Source organism: Orycteropus afer, unplaced genomic scaffold (assembly GCF_000298275.1).
Source record: "Orycteropus afer afer isolate SDZICR_OR568_19922 unplaced genomic scaffold, OryAfe1.0 scaffold00222, whole genome shotgun sequence".
NCBI lineage: Eukaryota > Metazoa > Chordata > Mammalia > Tubulidentata > Orycteropodidae > Orycteropus > Orycteropus afer.
The window spans coordinates 3,348,798-3,367,986 of record NW_006921809.1 but is presented as its reverse complement, the minus strand read 5'-3'; positions in this window follow the sequence as shown (position 1 = coordinate 3,367,986).

Sequence of the window (19,189 nt, the reverse complement as noted above, 5' to 3'; positions counted from 1 at the left end):
AGAAGAGTATGAAGGGATGGACACTGGGAGGAGGTAACTATGGGGAGGAAGTGGGAGGGGAGCTGCTGCATTGTAAATTTTGGTCAATGACATGAGACAATGTATATGTGAACTGCTGTATGAAAAGTGAATTTACTCTGTAAATCTTCACCCAAATCCTAATTAAAAAAAAAAAAAGAACCAACAGTCTGGGGGAAAATGTTTGCTAACAATATGTATGACAAGGGATATCTCTAAAATTTATTTAGAACTTCAACACCTCAACAACAAATAGACAAACAAGCGAACATATAGGCAGAGGAGATGAACAGACACTTCATTAAAGAAGACATTCAGGTGAACAAACAAACACATGGAAAAATGCTCATAAGCATTAGCCACTAGAGAGATACACATCAAAACAATAATGAGATATCACCTCACCTCAAAAATAATAGCAAAGTTCAATAAGACAGAAAATAACAAATACTGGCCAGGGTGTGGAATAACAAATGCCTGTGAGGCTGTGGAGATACTGGAACTCTCATACACTGCTGGTGAAACTGTAAAATTACACAACCACTATGATCCAGCAATCCCACTACTACGTATATGTCCTACAGAAATAAGAGCCAGGACACAAAAAGACTTACGCACACCCATGCTCATAGCAACATTATTCAAAATAGCAAAAAGCTGGAAACAACCTAAGTGTCCATCAGTGGATGAATGGGTAAACAAACTATGGTACATATAAACAATATAATGCAATATTAAAAAAATAACAAAGAATCTAAGAAGTATCTCATAACATGGATGAACCTAGAGGACATTATGCTGAGTGAAATAAGTCAATCACAAAAGAACAAACACTGTATGAGTCCACTATCACAAAAAGTCAAGGTAAGGTTTACATATAGAAAGAAGCATTCTCTGATGGTTACCGGGGATGGGCAAGGAAGTGAGAGAAAATCACTGAGTAGATAATAAAACCAAATTCACTGCCATGGAGTCCAATCCAACTCACAGCGACCCTTCCTTGGGTTTCTGAGGCGGTATCACTATGCAAGTAGATTGCCCAACCTTCCTTCCCAGGAGTGGCTGGTGGGTTTGAATCGCCAGCCTTCTGGTTAGCAGTCAAGTGCCTTAGGCACTAAGCTACCAGAGCTCCTAAAACTTACTACTGTCGGGTTGGACCCGACTCATAGCGACCCCTCCTTGGGTTGCTGAGGAAGTATATCTACGGAAGTAGATTGCCCAATCTTCCTTCCGAGGAGTGGTTGATGGGTTTGAACCTCCAGCCTTCTGGTTAGCGGTCAAATGCCCTAGGCACTACACCATGAGAGTGCTTACTAGGTAATAGACATGTATCAATTAGGATGAAGGGAGAGGTAATATACAATACAGGGTGATCAGCACAATATCACTAAGGCACAGGAAGACACAGAGAGGTGCACAAGAGTTACAGACAACAAAGGTAAAAACAATTACATACACAATCCTGCATTATTAGAATTAAGAAACAATAATCTGAGTGGACACATAGGCATCCAGGTAAGCTGAACAGGTATGGGTAGCCTAATGGAACTACTAAGTAATGAGACTTCGTCTCACCTATTTTGGTCATGTTGTTAGAAAGGACCATTTCCTGGAAAAGGATGTCATGCTTGGTAGGGTGGAGGGTCGATGAAAAAGGGGGAGACCTTCAACGAGATAGATTGACACAGTGGCTACGATAATGGGCTCAAGCATAGCAGGGATCGTGGAGCTGGCACGGGATCGGGCAGTGTTTCGTTCTGCTGTGCATGGGGTTGCTATGAGTCGGAATCGACTCAGTGGCACCTAACAACAACAATGGAACTACACACATGACCATATATAGGTTTTGTAGACAATATGTCTGTATATGTATATTGGCGTAAATATATCCATGTATATAGTAGAGCAATCAGGGAACAAAGTTATGAGAACTTTTCAGTCATAAACACTTTGAGATAATGAATCACTGGCCTTAGAGGGTTAGGACCATAGTATCAGGAGACAGCTAAGTCAGTTGTCATAGCATAAGTTCACTAAGATAATGTTCTACCTCCTACTTTGGTGAATAGTGACTAAAGTCTTAAAAGCCAGCACTTAGCCATCTAAGGTACAACTATTGGTCTCTCATCATTCAAAGCAAAGAAGACTGAAGCAAATCAATGATGCATGGAAACAAATAGACCAAGGGACAACAGACCATGTCGTGGTCAACCTCCTATACCCTGAGACCAGAAGAACAAGATGGTGTCTAGCTACCATTACCTTCACAATAGATGGCTCTGGATAGAGTGGGAAAAAAATGTGAAATGAAACTCAAAATCATAAAAAGACAAACTTTACTGGTCTGATAGAGACTGGTGGAACCCCTGACAATATATCGCTTAGTTACACTTCAAGCCTGAAACTGAAATCCCCATGGCTCAACTTTCAGCCAAACAACAGGCACACCTATAGGGTGAACAATAACACCAGAGAGATATGCACTCCTTAGAACAATCAACCATACAGGATTAAAAGGGTAGCATTTGCCCAGGCATAAGTCACAGAAGTCAGGAAGGGATAGGAAAGAAGGACGAATAGAAATGGTAAACAAAAAGAGGAAGTGGGCAGAGTGCTGTTGTTATGGGACAGCAGACAATGTCACAAAACAGAATGTGTGAATTGTTGAATGGAAAACCACTTAACCAATTTTACCAATTTGCTCTATTAACTTTCACTCAAATCACAATAAAAAATTTAAGAGAGTAAAAAAAAAAACAAGTCTCATAGGATTTTCCTAATTCACACATGGCTTGTATTTGAATTGGATTTATTCATGTTTGGAGTCAAGTCTAAGGCAATGTTTTTATTCTGAAATTATAGAAAGGAATTACTTTTTTTTCTTTTTCTTTTTCTAGTAATTACAGACTGGCTTGTCTGCAAAGTAGAAAAATATTTTCAAAATTTTTACTCAAATAACTGATGCACATTGGCCTCAATTTATTAGCAGCAAATGATTGTCATCATATCAGAGTAGTATGCACTTATGTCTATATTTTCATTCATTCATTTTTTCCTTCATTAACCATCAATTCCTATAAGGCATTGTGCTGCAAGTGCCTACAGACAACCTTGTGCAAGTGCCTATAGCGCAAAGAGGACCTTGTTTCTGGTCTCAGAAATCTAGAAATTCAAATGAAGCTAAAGAGAAAGAGAAACTAATTAAAATAATGCCGTTGGAATGCAATGGAAGTAAGAAGAGACATGTGAAGTACTGTGCAGGTTCAGAGAGGGAGTTAAGTGCATTTTATTGGAGTAGATGGGTCAGGGATATCTCTACTTTGGTTTTCATTGATTTAAGTCATCAACTCCATTATCCTTCAAGAATATGGTGACTAGACTAGTTTTAGGAGCTCTGGTAGCATAGTGCCGAAGGCACTTGACTGCTAACTAGAAGGCTGGTGGTTCAAACCCACCAGCCACTCCTCGGAAGGAAGGTTGGGCAATCTACTTCCATAGTGATACTGCCTCGGAAACCCAAGGAGGGGTCGCTATGAGTCGGGGCCGACTCGACGGCAAATAACAACAACAACAAAGACTAATTTTAAGATGCAGAAATATTCAATAGGTGTGAACTGATGGTTAATGAAGGAAAAAATGAATGAATGAAAATATAGACATTAGTGCATTACTACTCTGATATGATGGCAATCATTTGCTGCTAATAAATTGAGGCCATGTGCAACAGTTATTTGAGTAAATTAGCTTTTCTTCTACAAAAGAACAAGGTGCAAATAAATAAGGCTGCTTCTATTTCTCCTGTTCCTGAGGGCATATGGGTGACTGAAGACACCCTGACGCTACTGACAAAGTTGTGCTGGCTCTAGGTAAGCACTGCAGATTGTGAGCCCCTCCAGCACACTGCTAACTATCTTCACGGGCTAAGGAGGCACAGGTCAGATTATTATAATCAAAATGGACTTTGAACCTTATTAAAAAGTAGGTACCTTTATTTTCAAAACTTGAGACTGTTCTTTCTCTATCTTCTCACTCTTGTTTAACACCTTATCTCTACCACTTGTCCCTTGGAGTGTATCCTATTGAAATGTACTTTTAGATCCCTCAAATACACAGAAAGATATGAATAACTGATATTAAGTAAATTTATGCTAATTGTAGGATCCCTGGGTGGTACAAATGGTTAAGTGTTTGATTACCACCATACTAACCAAAAGGTTGGGAGTTCAACCCCATTCATAGGTATCTTAGAAAAAAATGCTTGCTGATTTGCTTCTGAAAGGACACACCTTGAAAGGCCTATGCAGGCTTTCTACCCTATACACTGGGATTGCTTGAGTTGGAATCATTTTGTCAGTAACTGGGTTTTTGTGGGGGAATTTTTTTTTTTTTTTTGGTATTATAAAGAAAGAAAAATTATTAAGAGTAGTAAAAGTAACCCAGTATTGTTGTATATATAGGAGCTCTGGTAGCGTAGTGCTAAGGCACTTGACTGCTAACCAGAAGGCTGGCGGTTCAAACCCACCAGGCACTCCCTGGAAGGAAGGTTGGGCAATCTACTTCCATAGTGATACTGCCTCAGAAACCTAAGGAGGGGTCGCTATGAGTCGGGGCCAATTCCACAGCACGTAATATCGACATCATCATCGTTGTATGTAGTTTGAAATATTTTTTTACTTTTAATTTCTAATTCACTTCTCCCAATAGTTCTGTAAAATAGTCATGCAGGTATTTCATCTGTATTTTACATGTGGTGAAAGTAAGAATAAATGAGATTACGTCACTATCAGAAACACGTAACGAGCAAGTGCCAAAGCCATTAGTAGAATGCCATGTCTTCTAATTCTAAATTTATTGTTATATACACAGGCAATGGTGAAAATTCAGGCATGCGTTTTGTTCTGAGGAAAACATTTGGAGCTTTTTCTTGTGACTTCAGAAAGGCCATCATTTATTCTGCCTACACAGTTGACCAGTCCAGTTAATATAATCTGGTTATGTTACCAGCGACACATAAGCTTTATGATAATATCCACATTCTAAATTAACTTAGGGCTACTATTTGTCATTCAGAGAGCAGTAAACTAAAAGAAAAAGAGAAAAAAAAAAAAAAAAACAGGAAATCAACATTTAAAATTCAAGCCCTAAGCCTCATTTGGACAAATTAAGGATGCCGAGTGGTAGCTGCAGATCCCTTAACTGTCATTCAATAGCTTTCTCAGGATTCTTCTCCAGTAAAGAAAAAAACAAAAAACGTGTCTGAGCTTAGACCAAGCATGACATGGAGTGACAGAGCCTTCGTTGTATGGGAGACAGTTTAGCTAGTTCTTGTATTGGACTCTTAAAAGACACATATGGAGCGTTCAGTCTATGAATGAAGCATGTGTGATCTTCAGGGAGAGCCGGCCAAAGTGCTTAAGTGCATGGATTGTAGATAAGTCAGTGTGAACATGTGGCACCGTGTGAAGAAAATGTGCTAGTGCCTATCAGAATAAGCCTACATCATATTCTTACTTGACACGTTAAACAAAACTTTCAGTTCTGGGCCTGCTGATGATGAAATTTTGTTCACAATTATTTTGTGATAGCTGGTTCTGGAGTTTTAAAACCAAAGACCCTTCATCTTCCCATCAGGAAAGACTTAAAGGAAACACTACACATTTAATAGTATACACAGTACCTTCAGGGTAGAGAATTTATTTGTTCTAGTCTTCAAGTTAAGGAGTACAGCCTGTTGAGGTCCCAGTCAATATTATAAATGTACTGTTTTTTTTTTCAGTTGCCATTGAGTTGATACTAACTCGTGGTGATCTCATCTGTGTCAAAAAGAACTGTGCTTCATAGGGCACATGGCTCATATTTCAGAAGTAGTTTGCCAGATCTTTCTTCTGAGATGTTTCTAGGTGAACTTGAAATGCCAGCCTTTCAATTAGCAGCCAAGTACATTAACTGTTCGTACCACCCATGGATTCCTACAGAGAGAATCTTTTCTTTCCACTCACTGTCCAGTCAAGGGCATTTGGCCTAAGAACTACATATTTGATCTGCTACACCTCATTCTTGAATTTTAATTCTTTCATCAGGTGAAACAAAGGGGTGAATATACGTATTTGTGTGTGTGTCTTTCAATGCATATTTGATCAAACACACTGAGCTAAACAAGGGGGCTATGATCTATGTTTTTTTTTTTTTTTTTTTAATCTGTTGGCATTTTATTCTAAACTTCTAATTTATACCAATATAATGGGTCATTTTAAGGGGAGGTGTCTTATCCTGGGTTCCCCACAGATCAGAGCATGAAATAAAGTCTTAAGTAGAAGTTCTTTGTTAGAAAATATGATCCAAGGAATAGAAATAAGAGATGGGGAGTGGAGCAAGGAAAGAGAGAGAATTAATACAATGATGTCTTCTGAGTCTGGTAGCGTAGTGCCTAAGGCACTTGACTGCTAACCAGAAGGCTGGCAGTTCAAACCCATCAGCCACTCCTGGGAAGGAGGGTTGGGCAAACTACTTTCATAGTGATGTTGCCTTGGAAACCCAAGGAGAAGTTGCTATGAGTCGGGTCCAACTTGACAACATATAACAACAACATGGTATAAGTGGTTTTTCAGTCCTGCAAAGCCTCCTGTGGCACCTTATGAAGCACATTTAATGTTAACGGATTAAATTTTCCAATTAAGAGAAATTGGCAGATGGATTTTAAAAAGAAAAACATAATCTAATTATATGCTGTCTATAATATTCTACACAATTGTGCCTTTGAGTCTAAATAGTTTGAAGGGAAAAGAATGAGAAAAAAACATTCTGTGTCAACAATAACTAAAATAGGGTGGAAGTAGCAATATTAGTATCAGGTAAAACAGACTTGAAGACAAAAATTCTTATGAGAGCCAAAGGACGTTATATAATGGTAAAAGTACTAATCCACAAAGCAGTTTAACAATTGTAGGTATACTTATAGGTATAATTATAGCTATAACTGCCCCTTCCTGATTTTAGGTGTGTTTGTGTGTGTGTGTGTGTGTATGAAAAGAGCCTCAAAATACATGAGGCAAATACTGACATCATTCAAGAAATGTTGTTGTTGTTGTTAAGTGCCATGAAGTAGGTTCTAATTCATAGTGACCCTCTGTACAACAGAATGAAATACTGACTGTTCCTGTGTCATCCTCACAATCCTTGCATTGCTTGAGTCCATCTGTGGTAGTTCAGTTTGTGTGTCAACTTGGCTGGACCTGGTTGAGTGCCTGGGCATCTGGATGTAATATTCCCCATGATGAGGGTGGTAATCAGCTCCATGATGGAATCTACTGTGAGCAGCTGAGTAGCTGCCCTAGGGGATGTGGTCTACTTCTAGTATGTAAACAGAAGACTTGGGGAATGGTCTCTAGTTTATGGCACACTTGGACCCTGTATGTAGCCATGTCATTGTTCAGCAGCCTGCCATGCTCTGCCAACCTTGGGACTTTCAATGGGCTTGAATCAATGGCCTGCCGTGTGGTTTGGTAACATTGAGACTGTGCCTTTCTACTTGTCAACCTTGGGTTTGTCGGGCTCAGCAGCCAGCAGCTGTCTGAGTGAAGAAATGCCTCTAACTCCAGTGGGCTGGGAGCAGGAGGCAGAGCTGGACCCCAAGTTGAGGGGTTTTCACCCAGCCCCTAAGCCTGGCACTTTGAATTTGGACTTCTAGACTTCTGAACTGTAAGAAAATAAAGTCCTGTTTGTTAAGGCCATCCCATTTGTGGTATATACCTGTCAAAGTAGCACTAGGTAACCAAAACACCATAATTGCAGCCACTGTGTAAATCCATCTCATTGAGGGTCTTGTCCTTTTTCACTGACCCTCTACTCTACCAAGCATGATATCCTTCTCCGAGGAATGGACCCTTCTGACAACATGACCAAAATAGATGAGATGAAGTCTGGCCATTCTCTCCTCTCAAGAGCATTCTGGCTGCACTTCCTCCAGGACAGATTTGTTCCGTCTTCTGGCAGTCCATACTATTTTCTGTATTCTTCACCAACATCACAATGCAAGAGCATCAACTCTTTTTTTTTTTAATTGTGATTTGGGTGAAAGTTTACAGAGAAAATTCACTTTCCATACAGTGATTCACATACACATTTCTCATGACATTGACTACAATTTACCACAAAGCAACAGCTCCCTGCCCACTTCCTCCCCATAGTTACCTCTTCTCTCTGTCCTTCCCTCCATGCATGGCTGCCCCTGAGCTTTGCCCCTGTCCATACAGAGCCCTTCTATTCTGCCATGATTGTTCTCTCCAAGGAGTGTATCTTACCTAGTGTAAATGTTCAGCTCCTATGCCTATCTTTGTTTTGCTGGGTGGCACAGGTGAGGGTTCAATTCCAGACCTGAAGGGCAGCTAGGGGCCATAGTCTCAGTGGTTCTATCAGGCAGCATCAACTCTTTTTTGGTCTTCCTTATTCATTGTCCAGCTTTCACATGTATATGAGGGGATTAAAAATACCATGGTTTATGTTAGGCACACATTAGCCTTCAAAGTGACATCTTTGCTCTTCAACACTTTAAAGAGGTCTTTTGTAGTAGATTTTTCCACTGCAATACAATGTTTGACTTCTTGACTGTTGTTTCCATTGGTGTTGATTATGGATCCAAGTAAAATGAAATCTCTGACAACTTCAATCTCCATTTACCATGACACTGCTAATTGTTCCATTTGTGAGGATTTTCATTTTCTTTATGTTGAAGTGTAATCCATACTGCACACCATAGTCTTTAATCTTCATCAGTAAGTGTTTCAAGTCATCTTCATTTTCAGTGAGCAAGGTGGTGTCATCTGAATACTGAAGATTGTTAATGAATCTTTTCCCAATCCTGAAGCTATGTTTTTCTTCGTATAGTCCAGCTTCTCAGATTATTTGCTCAGCATACAGATTGAATAAGTATGGTGAAAGGATACAACCATGACACACTCCCTTCCTGATTTTAAACTATGTAGTATTCCCTTGTTCTCTTGAAATGATAGCATCCTGATCTATGTACAGGTTCTTCGTGAGCATAAGAATTCCCATTCTTCTCAATGTTATCCACAATTGGTTATGATCCACACAATCAAATGCTTTTGCATAGTCAATAAAACACAAGTAAACATCTTTCTGGTATTCTTCACTTTCAGCCAAGATCCATTTGACATTAACAATGATATCCCTCTTTCTATGTTCTCTTCTGAATCCAGTTTGCATTTCTGGAAGTACCCTGTCAATATACTCCTGCATCAATTCATTTTTGAATTATCTTCAACAAGATTTTACTTGCATGTGATATTAATGATATTGTTCAATAATTTCCACATTCTGTGGGATCACCTTTATTTGAAATGGGTTAAAATATGAATCTCTTCCAGTCAGTTTGGCCAAGTAGCTGTCTTCCATATGATTTGGCACACATAAGTAAGTGCCTCCAGTGCAGCATCTTTTCATTGAACATCTCAATAGGTATTCTGTCAATTCCTGGAGCCTTGTTTTTGCCAATGCCTTCAGCGTAGCTTTGATTTTATCCTTCAATATCATTGCTTCTTGATCATATGCCACCTCCTGAAATAGCTGAACATCAACCAATTCTTTTTTGTCCAGTGACTCTGTGTATCCCTTCCATCTTCTTTCGATGTTTCCTGCATCATTCAATATTTTCCCCATAGAATATTCCAAAATTGAAACTAGAGGCTTGATTTTTTTTTCTTCAGTTCTTTCAGCTTGAAAAATGCTGAGCATGTTCTTCCCTTTTGGTTTTCTAACTCCAGGTCTTTGCATATTTCATTATAATAATTAACTTAGTCTTCTTGAACTGCTCTTTGAGATCTTCTATTCAGCTCTTTTATCTTGTCTTGTTTTTTCTTCCATATGCTTTAGCTAGTCTCCATTCAAGAGCAATTTTCAGAAGCTCTTTTGACATCCATGTTGTTTTTTTTTTCTTCCTTTCCTTTCCTTTTAATGTCCTTTTGCTTTCCTCATGTATGATGTTCATGATATCATCTCACAACTCTTCCAGTCTTAGATCATTGGTGTTCAATAAATAAAAAATATTCTTCAGATAGTCTCTGTCATCGAGTCAACTCTGACTCACAGAGACCTCTCCTTGGGTTTTTGAGGCAGTATCTCTATGGAAGTAGATTGACAATCTTCCTTCTGAGGAGTGGCTGGTGGGTTTGAACCACTTGCCTTCTGGTTAGCAGTCAAATGCCTTAAGCACTAGACTACCAAAGCAGAAGTTGGTAAGTATCTTCAACTTCCTCATATTTGTCTTTGGTGGTTGGTGCATAAATTTAAATAATAGTAGTATTAACTACTAATAAGAACTACTAAGAACAGGCTCAGTGTTCTCAAAATGAAAGAACTGAAAAAAAAAATGCAAGCCTCGAGTTGCAATATTGAAAGATTCTATGAGCAAAATATTGAATGATGCAGGAAACATCAAGAGAAGATGGAAAGAATACATAGAGTCATTGTCCCAAAAATAATTAGTGAATGTTTATCCATTTCAAGAGGTGACATATGATCAAGAACTGATGGTATTGAAGGAAGAAGTCGAAGCTGCACTGAAGGAATTGGTGAAAAACAAGGCTCCAGGAATTGACAGAATACCCCTTAAGATATTTCAACAAATAGATGTCACACTGGTGGTACTTACTCTTCTATGTCAAGAAATTTGGAGGACAGCTACCTGGCCAACTGACTGGAAGGGATCTATATTTGTGCCCATTCCAAAGAGAGGTGATCCCGCAGAATGTGGAAATTATCAGACAATATCATCAATATCACATGCAAGTAATATCTTGCTGAAGATAATTCAAAAATGGTTGCAACAGTATATTGACAGGGAACTTCCTGAAATGTAAGCTGGATTCAGAAGAGGACGTGGAACAGAGGATGTCATTGCTGAAGTGAGATGGATTTTGGCCAAAGCAAAGAATACCAGAATAATGTTTACTTGTGTTTTATTGACTATGCAAAAGCATTCGTTTGTGTGGATCATAACTAATTATGGATAACATTGAGAAGAATAGGAATTCCAGAGCACATAATTGTGCTCATGAGTATCCTACACATGGAGCAGGATGCTGTTGTTTGAATAGAACAAGGAGATACTGCGTGGTTTAAAATCAGGAGGGGAGGGCATCAGGGTTGTATCCGTTCACCATACTTATTCAATCTGTATGCTGACCAAATAATCAGAGAAGCTGGACTATATGAAAAAGAATGTGTCATCAGGATTGGAGGAAGGATCATTAACAATCTGTGATATGCAGATGACTAAAAGTGAAGATGACTCAAAGCACTTACTATTGAAGATTAAAGACTACAGTCTGCAGTATGGATTACACTTCAACATAAAGAAAATGAAAATTCTCACAACTGAGCCAAATGGAGAAAAGATTGAAGTTGTCAAAGATTTCATATTGCTTGGTTCCACAATCATCACCAATGGAAGCTGCAGAGATCAGAGGATGCATTCCATGGGCTGAGGCTGCAAAAGACTTCTTTGAAGTGCTGAAGAGCAAAGTCATGGTGTCTTCAATTGCCTCATATGCATTTGAAAGCTAGACAATGAATGAGAAAGACCAAAGAAGAGTTGATGCTTTTGGGCTGTGGTGTTGACGAAAAATACTGAAAGTACCATGGACTGCCAGAAGAGCTAACAGGTCTGCCGGGAAAGAAGTGTAGCCAGAATGCTCCTTGGAAGCAAGAATAGCCAGACTTTGTCTCACCTACCCTGGTCATGTTGTTAGAAGGGACCATTCCCTGGAAAAAGATATCATGCTTAGTGAAGAGGAGGGTCAGCGAAAAAAGGGAAGATCCTCCATGAGATGGGTTGATGCAGTGGCTGCAATGATGGGCTCAAATATAGCAAGGATTGTGAGGCTGGTGCAGGACTTGGCAGTGTTTCATTCTGTTGTACATAGAGTTGCTGAGTCAGAGCTGACTTGACAGCACCTAACAACAATAACAACAAATGTATTAACTGGTCTTCCTTGTAGATGTATGGATATTACCCTATCACTGGAGCATTTTACTGCATGATGTGATGAGGAATTCCACGCCATTTGTCTTCAATTTGTCATTCCAGCATAGTAGATCATATGACTGTCTGATTCAAAATGGCCAAAACCAGTCCATTTCAGCTCACTAACACCTAGGATATCAATCTTTATGTGTTACATTTTATTTGTGAGAACTTCCAATTTTCCTACATTCATACTTTGTACACTCCATGTTCTGATTATTAATGGATGCTTACAGCTGTTTCTTGCTGTTTTGAGTCATACCCTATCAGCAAGTGGAGTTCCCAAAAGTTTTTCTCTGTCCATGTCATGAAGGTTGACTCTACTTTGAGGAGGCAGCTCTTTCCCAGTTGTATTTTGAGTGCCTTCTTATCTAAGGGGCTCATCTAATACTGTATCAGATGATGTTTCGGGCTATTCGTCAAGTTGTCCAGTAACATATCAGGGAGTGTTTCACTGCTATTCATAAGGTTTTCACTGGTCAATTCTTCAAGAAGTGGATGGCCCCTACCTTCTTCCCAGTCTTAATCCGGAAGCTCCACTGAAACCTGTTCACAATTGGTGACACTATTGGTATTTGAAATACCAGTGGCATAGCCTCCAGCCTCAGAGCCATATGCAAGCCATCCCAGTACGACTGAAGAGAAAATAGACAGGTCTGAAACAACATTTGGAGACTTAAATATTCCACTTTTCAAAATGGATGAGACAACTAAAGAGAAGATTGGCAGGTGTTATGGATTTAGTTGTGATCCTCAAAAATATGCATTATAGATTCTAACCTCTATGCCTGTGGCTATAATCCCATTTGGAAATGGGTTGTCTTCATCAAGTTAATGAAACTGGATTAATGTAGGGTGTTCTTGAGTCAATCTCTTACAAGATCTAAAACAAACAGATTAGTGAAGTAGACATGATGGAATTTACATGTCAAGTCACATGGAGATCTCTAAGGAACCAGGAAACAAGATGAAGAGACAAGGACCTTCCCCTAGAACTGACAGAGAAAGAAAGACTTCCCCTAGAACTGGCATCATGAATTTGGACTACTAACCTCCCAAACTGTGAGAAAATAAATTACTGTTTTATAAAGCCATCCACTTTTAACAACAATTGATAACTGTGCTTACTCGATAAGACAGTAGGGAAACAGAAGACTTGCAAAAGCTATAAACAACTAGATTTAACAGATATATATAGAATATTTGACCCAACAATTGCAGACTATAATATTCTTATCTTGTCTTATGGGACATTTTTCAGGATAGAATATAGGTTGCAAGTCTCAATAAATTTAAAAATATTAAAATCAGGCAAAGTATGTTTTTCTACCACAGTGGGATAAAGTACAAAATTATTAACAGAATAAATTTGGAAAGATAAAAAAATATATGGAAATCAAACAACACACTTCAAAATAACAAATATGTCAAAGAATAAATCAAAAAGGAGATTATAAAATATTTGGAAATTGATGAAAGCAAAAGCAACACACCCAAATTTATGAGGTACAGTGAAAGCAGTGCTCAGAGGGAAATGTGTAGCTATAAATATCTATATTAAGAAAGAAGAAAGATCTCAAATTAATAATCTCAAATTAAGTTTCCACCTTAAGAAACTAGAGAGATAAGTGCAAACTAAATACAAAAGAAGAAGGAGGAAGGAGATAATAAAGATTACAGTGTAAGTAAACAAAATAGAGAATAGAAAGTCAATAAATAAAATCAACAAAAACAAAAGGTGGTTCTTTGAAAAGAGCAACCATTACTATTAATGGAACATTACTATTAATCTTACAAGAATGAAAAAGATTATGAGAAAATATTAATAAAAAGTGTATGCCAATAAATTATATAACCAAGGTGAAATGGACAAATTGCTACAAACACGCAAACTACCAAAACTGATTCAAGAAGAAATAGAAAATACAAATAGACCTATAACCAATAAAGAGATTGAAACAGTAATCAAAATATTTCCAACAGACAAAAAACAACTAAGGACCAGACGACTTCACTCTTGAACTCTACCAAACATTTAAAGAAGCAATTACACCAATCCTTCTACAGTTTTTCCAAAAAATAGAAGAGGAGGGAACACATCTTAACTTGTTCTACAAGGTCAGTGTTACCCTGATACCAAAGCTAAACAACAACACCTCAAGAAAAGAAGGCTACAGACCAATATCCTTTGTGATATAGGTGTCAAAATCCAAAATCTAATACGTATTAGCAAGCCAAATCTCACAAAATATTAAAACAATCACACGCACACAGGCACAGACACACACACACACACACACACACACTGCCATCAAGTCTGATCGGATTCATAGCGACCCCTCCTTGGGTTTCCAAGGCAGTCTCACTACGGAAGTAGATTGCCCAACCTTCCTTCTGAGGAGTGGCTGGTGGGTCTGAACCACCAGGCTTCTGTTTAGCAGTTAAATGCCTGAGGTACTACACCACCAGAGCTCCCATTACACCATGCCAAACAAACAAACAAACAAAAACACCCAAAATTACTGCCTTCAAATCTATTCCAACTCATAGGGACCCCGGTTGGGTTTCCAAGGCAGTAAATCTTTAAAGAAGTAGATTGCCCCATCTTCCTTCCTCAGAGTAGCTGGTCGGTTTGAACCACCAACCTTCTGGTTAGTAGTCTAATGCCTTAGGCACTGTGCCATCAGAACTCCTTACACCATGACTAAGTAGTATTAGTTTCAGAAATTCAGTGCTGGATCAACAAACAAAAGTCAAATATTATAATATACCATAGTAATAGGAAGGGGAAAGGAGGAATCTGCAAGATCACTCCAATATATGCAGAAAAAGCAATTGACAAAACCCAACATCTTTCATCATTAACAACAACAACAACCAAAAAAAAACCTGATAAAGGTCATCTATTAAAAACATGCACAGAGAGAAAATATCATACTTAATGTTGAATCACTAGAAGCTTTCCCCCTGAGATCAAGAATGACTCAAGGATGTCTGGAATTGCCACTTGTATTCAGTATTGTACCAGAAGTTCTGACCTGGGCAGTGTTACCTGATCCTGCATTGTCTTCATGATCATTGGTTTATATGAGTCCATTGTTGGAGCTAGTGTGTCAATTCATCTCGTTGAGGGTTTCTCTCATTCTCATTGATCTTCTACTTTACCAAACACAGTATCTTTTTCAAACAATTGGTATTTCCTGATGATGTGTCCAAAGAGTTGAAGTATCACCATCCTCTCTTCTAAAGAACATTCTGATTGTATTTCTTTGTTCTTTTGACAGTCCAGGGTATATTCAATATTCTTTGCCAACACTACAACTCAAACACAAAATTCTTTTGTCTTCTTTTTTTATTATTATCCAACATTCTCATGCATGTGAATCAATTGAAAAGATCATGACTTCCATTAGGTCCACCTTAGTCACAACCACTAGGACAGCTATAATTAAAATAAATGGAAAATAACAAGTGTTGGCAAGGATGTGGAGAAATTGGAACCTTAATATATTGCTGATGAGAATGTAAAATTACACAGTCTTGTGAAAAAGAGTTTGACACTTCTTTAAAAATTTAAACCTAGAGTTACCACTTTCACTGTTAGGCGCCATCAAGTCAGTTCTGATATATAGTGATCTCATGTACAACAAAACCAGACACTGCCTGGTCCTGTGCCATCCTCACAATCATTGCTAGATTTGAGCCCATTGTTGAGCCACTGTGTCAATCCATCTTGTTGAGGGTCTCTTTGTTTTTTGCTGATGCTCTACTTTATCAAGCAAGATGTCTTTCTCCAGGAACTGGGTGGTCTTGATAACATGTGCAAAGTATGCGACGTGAAGTCTTGCTGTCATCACTGCATTCTGGTTGCACTTCATCCAAAGCAGATTTGTTCATTCTTCTAGCATGTTTAATACTCTTCTACACCATAATTCAAATGGATCAATTCTTTGGTCTTATTCATTGTCCAGCTTCCATATACATATGAGGTAATTGTAAATACCATCGCTTGTGACATCTTTGCTTTTTAATACTTTAAAAAGGGCTGTTGTAACAAATTTGCCAGATGCAATATGTCATTTGATTTCTTACTTTTTAAAATTATTTTCTTGTGATTTAGGTGAAAGTTTACAGAACAAATTGGTTTTCCATTCAACAATCCGTACACATTTTGTTTTGTGACAGTCACTGCTATCCTTACAATGGAATAGCACTCTTCCTAATTGCTCCTCATGCCCACTACTTCCCTTCTTCCTTCTTTCCCACCCCCTGCTGCCTTCCTAGCTCTATCCCTGGGCAAATGCAACCCTCTTGATCTCCTATGGTTGACTGTTCGAATGAATGCATACTATTCTGGTTTCACTATTCACCTTAAAGGACCGTTTATTGTTTGGTTGAAAGATGAAGCTGCAGAAGTTGAGTTCTGTTCCCAGCTTGAAGGATATCTAAAGGCCATAATCTCAGCTGTTCCACAGTCTTCGTCAGACCAGTAAACATGGTCTTTTCTATGACTGTGAGTTTTGTTCCACATTTCCCCCCACTCTATCTGGGACCTCCTATTGTGATCACTTTTAGAGTGGTTCACATTAGTAGTGGGAGACCATCTAGTTCTGATGTCAGGGTTGTGGAGGCTGGAGTGTATGTAGTCTATTAGTCCTTTGGACTGTTTCCTTGTGTCTTTGTTTTTCTTCACTCTTCTTTGCTCCAGATGGGAAGAGATCAATAATTTCAGATTAGGTGGCTGCTCACAAAATTTTAGGACCCTACGCACTACTCACCAATGTAGAATCTAGAACATTGTCTTTGTGGACTATGTTATGCTAACTGAACTTAGTGTTTTCCCACACTATGGTCCTTGAGACTTCTTGCTCAGAAACTCATTCCTCAATGGGTTTGGTTATGACTAAGAAGTTTGCATAAATTTGTCCCCTGTATTTTCTACTGCATTCATGGATATGTTTGCAGCACTCATAAATACATAGGTAGAGATATCCTCTGTCAAACCTATGTTTATTCATAGGTGTAGCCCCATTTGCCTTCCCACCCTTGTTCAGCTTGAGAGTCTACTCATATATCCACTCATGGATTATTATCACTATTGTTACTGTAGGACTATGTATGTAGTAGTACTCATCTTTGTTGCCTTTAATCCTTGTGCCCCTTCCTGTGTCATCCACTGCCTTGATCATTTTGTCCTGAACTACCCCTTATTGTGTATTTCCTTTCCCTTAACCTAAGTTAATACATACCTACTCTCTAGTTAGTGATTTACCCCTGATAAAATTTACAGAATAATTCATTCTGTGTGTAAACCTTTTCTTAACTTTTTACAGTTGTGGTTTCATACAATATTTACCCTTTTGTGATTGACTAGTCTCACTCAGCACAATGTCTTCTCGGTTTATCCATGTTATGAGGTGTTTCCCAGATCCATCATTATTCTTTAACAACAGTATTCCATTGTGTGTATATACCATAGTTTGTTTACCCATTCATTCTTTGATGGGCACTTAGGTTGTTTCCATCTTTTTGCTATTGGGAATATGCTGCAAATATATTTGTTCGTGTAGTGTCTCTTATTTCTCTAGGATATATGCCTAGTAGTGAGATTGCTCGATCATAAGGTACTTCCAATTTCCTAAGGAAGTACCATACCACTTTCCACAGTAGTTGTACCACTTACCTTCCCATCAGCAAGTTATGAGGGTTTCAGTCCCTCCACATCCTTGCCTGCATTTATTGTTTTTTCTTTTTTTTTTTTAACTTAGCTATTAATGCTGGAATGAGATGATGTCTCATTTTTCTGATTTGCAACTCTCTAATGGCTAATTATTGCAAGCTTTCCTTCACATGTGGTTAATGCCTGATTGTTTTCTTTGGTGAAGTGTTTGTTCATGTTCTCTGTCCACTTTTTAATTAGATTGTTTGTCTTTTTGTTGTTGATGTGTTGAGTTTTCTGTAAAGTTCAAGAGATTAGTCCCTTGTCCGATATGTTGTTGCCAATTATTTTTCCTCAGTGTTCAGGTTCTCCTTTTACCCTTTTGCTGAAGACTTTTGATGAGCATAAATGTTTAATTTTTAGATGGCCCCAGTCATTTCATTTGTCTTCTGTTGTCTGTAAGTTTTTAGTTAAGTTTGATTGTGTATTTATGCCATGTATTATGGCCCTACATTTGCCCCTATTTTTAATACGATGATCTTTATGGTCTTTGGTTTTATATTTAGGTCTTTGATCCATCTTGAATAGTTTTTGTCTGTAGTGTGAGGTATGGGTCTGTTTCATTTTTCTGCAAATGAATGTCCAGGTTTTGCCAGAAGCATTTGTTAAAGAGACTATCTCTTCCCCATTTAATGGATTTCAGCTCTTGGTGAAACATAAACTGTCCATAGGTGAATGAATTGACTCCTAGGTTTTCTCAGTTCTGTTTCATTGGTCTATGTGTCTTTCATTGTACTAATACAAGGCTTTTTGACTACTGTGGCTGTATAGTAGGTTTTGAATTGGGGAGTGCAAGGCCTCCTACTTTATCATTCCTCTTTAGTAGTGCTTTGCTCATCTGGGCTCTCTTTTCTTTCCATATAAATTCGGTAATTAGTTTTTCCATCTCTTTAAAGAATGATGATGGAATCTGGATTTGGATTGTATTATATCTGAAGATTGCTTTGAGTAGCATTGCCATTTCTATAATGTTAAAATTCTTCTTATCCATGAGCATGGTATATTCTTCCTTTTATGTAGGTCTTTTTTGGTTTCTTCCAGTAGTGTTTTGTAATTTTCTTTGTATATGTCTTTTGTATCTCTAAGGAGCTCTGGTGGCACTGTGGTTAAGGCATTGGGTTGCTAATCAAAAAGTCAACAGTTTGAACCCACCAGGCACACCATGGGAGAAAGAGAAACAGTCGGTTTCCATAATATGTACAACTTTGGATCTCTATGGGGGTCGCTATGAGTTAGAATCAACTCGATGAGAATGGGTTTGCTTTTGGTTTTTGTGCCTCTGGTTACATTTATTCCTAAGTACGTCCACCTATCAGATGGCTGTTTAAGTGTTATTGTTTTCCTGATTTCCTTTTCAGAGTTCTCTTTGTTAGTGTAAAGAAATCCAACTGATTTTTTTGTATGTTGAT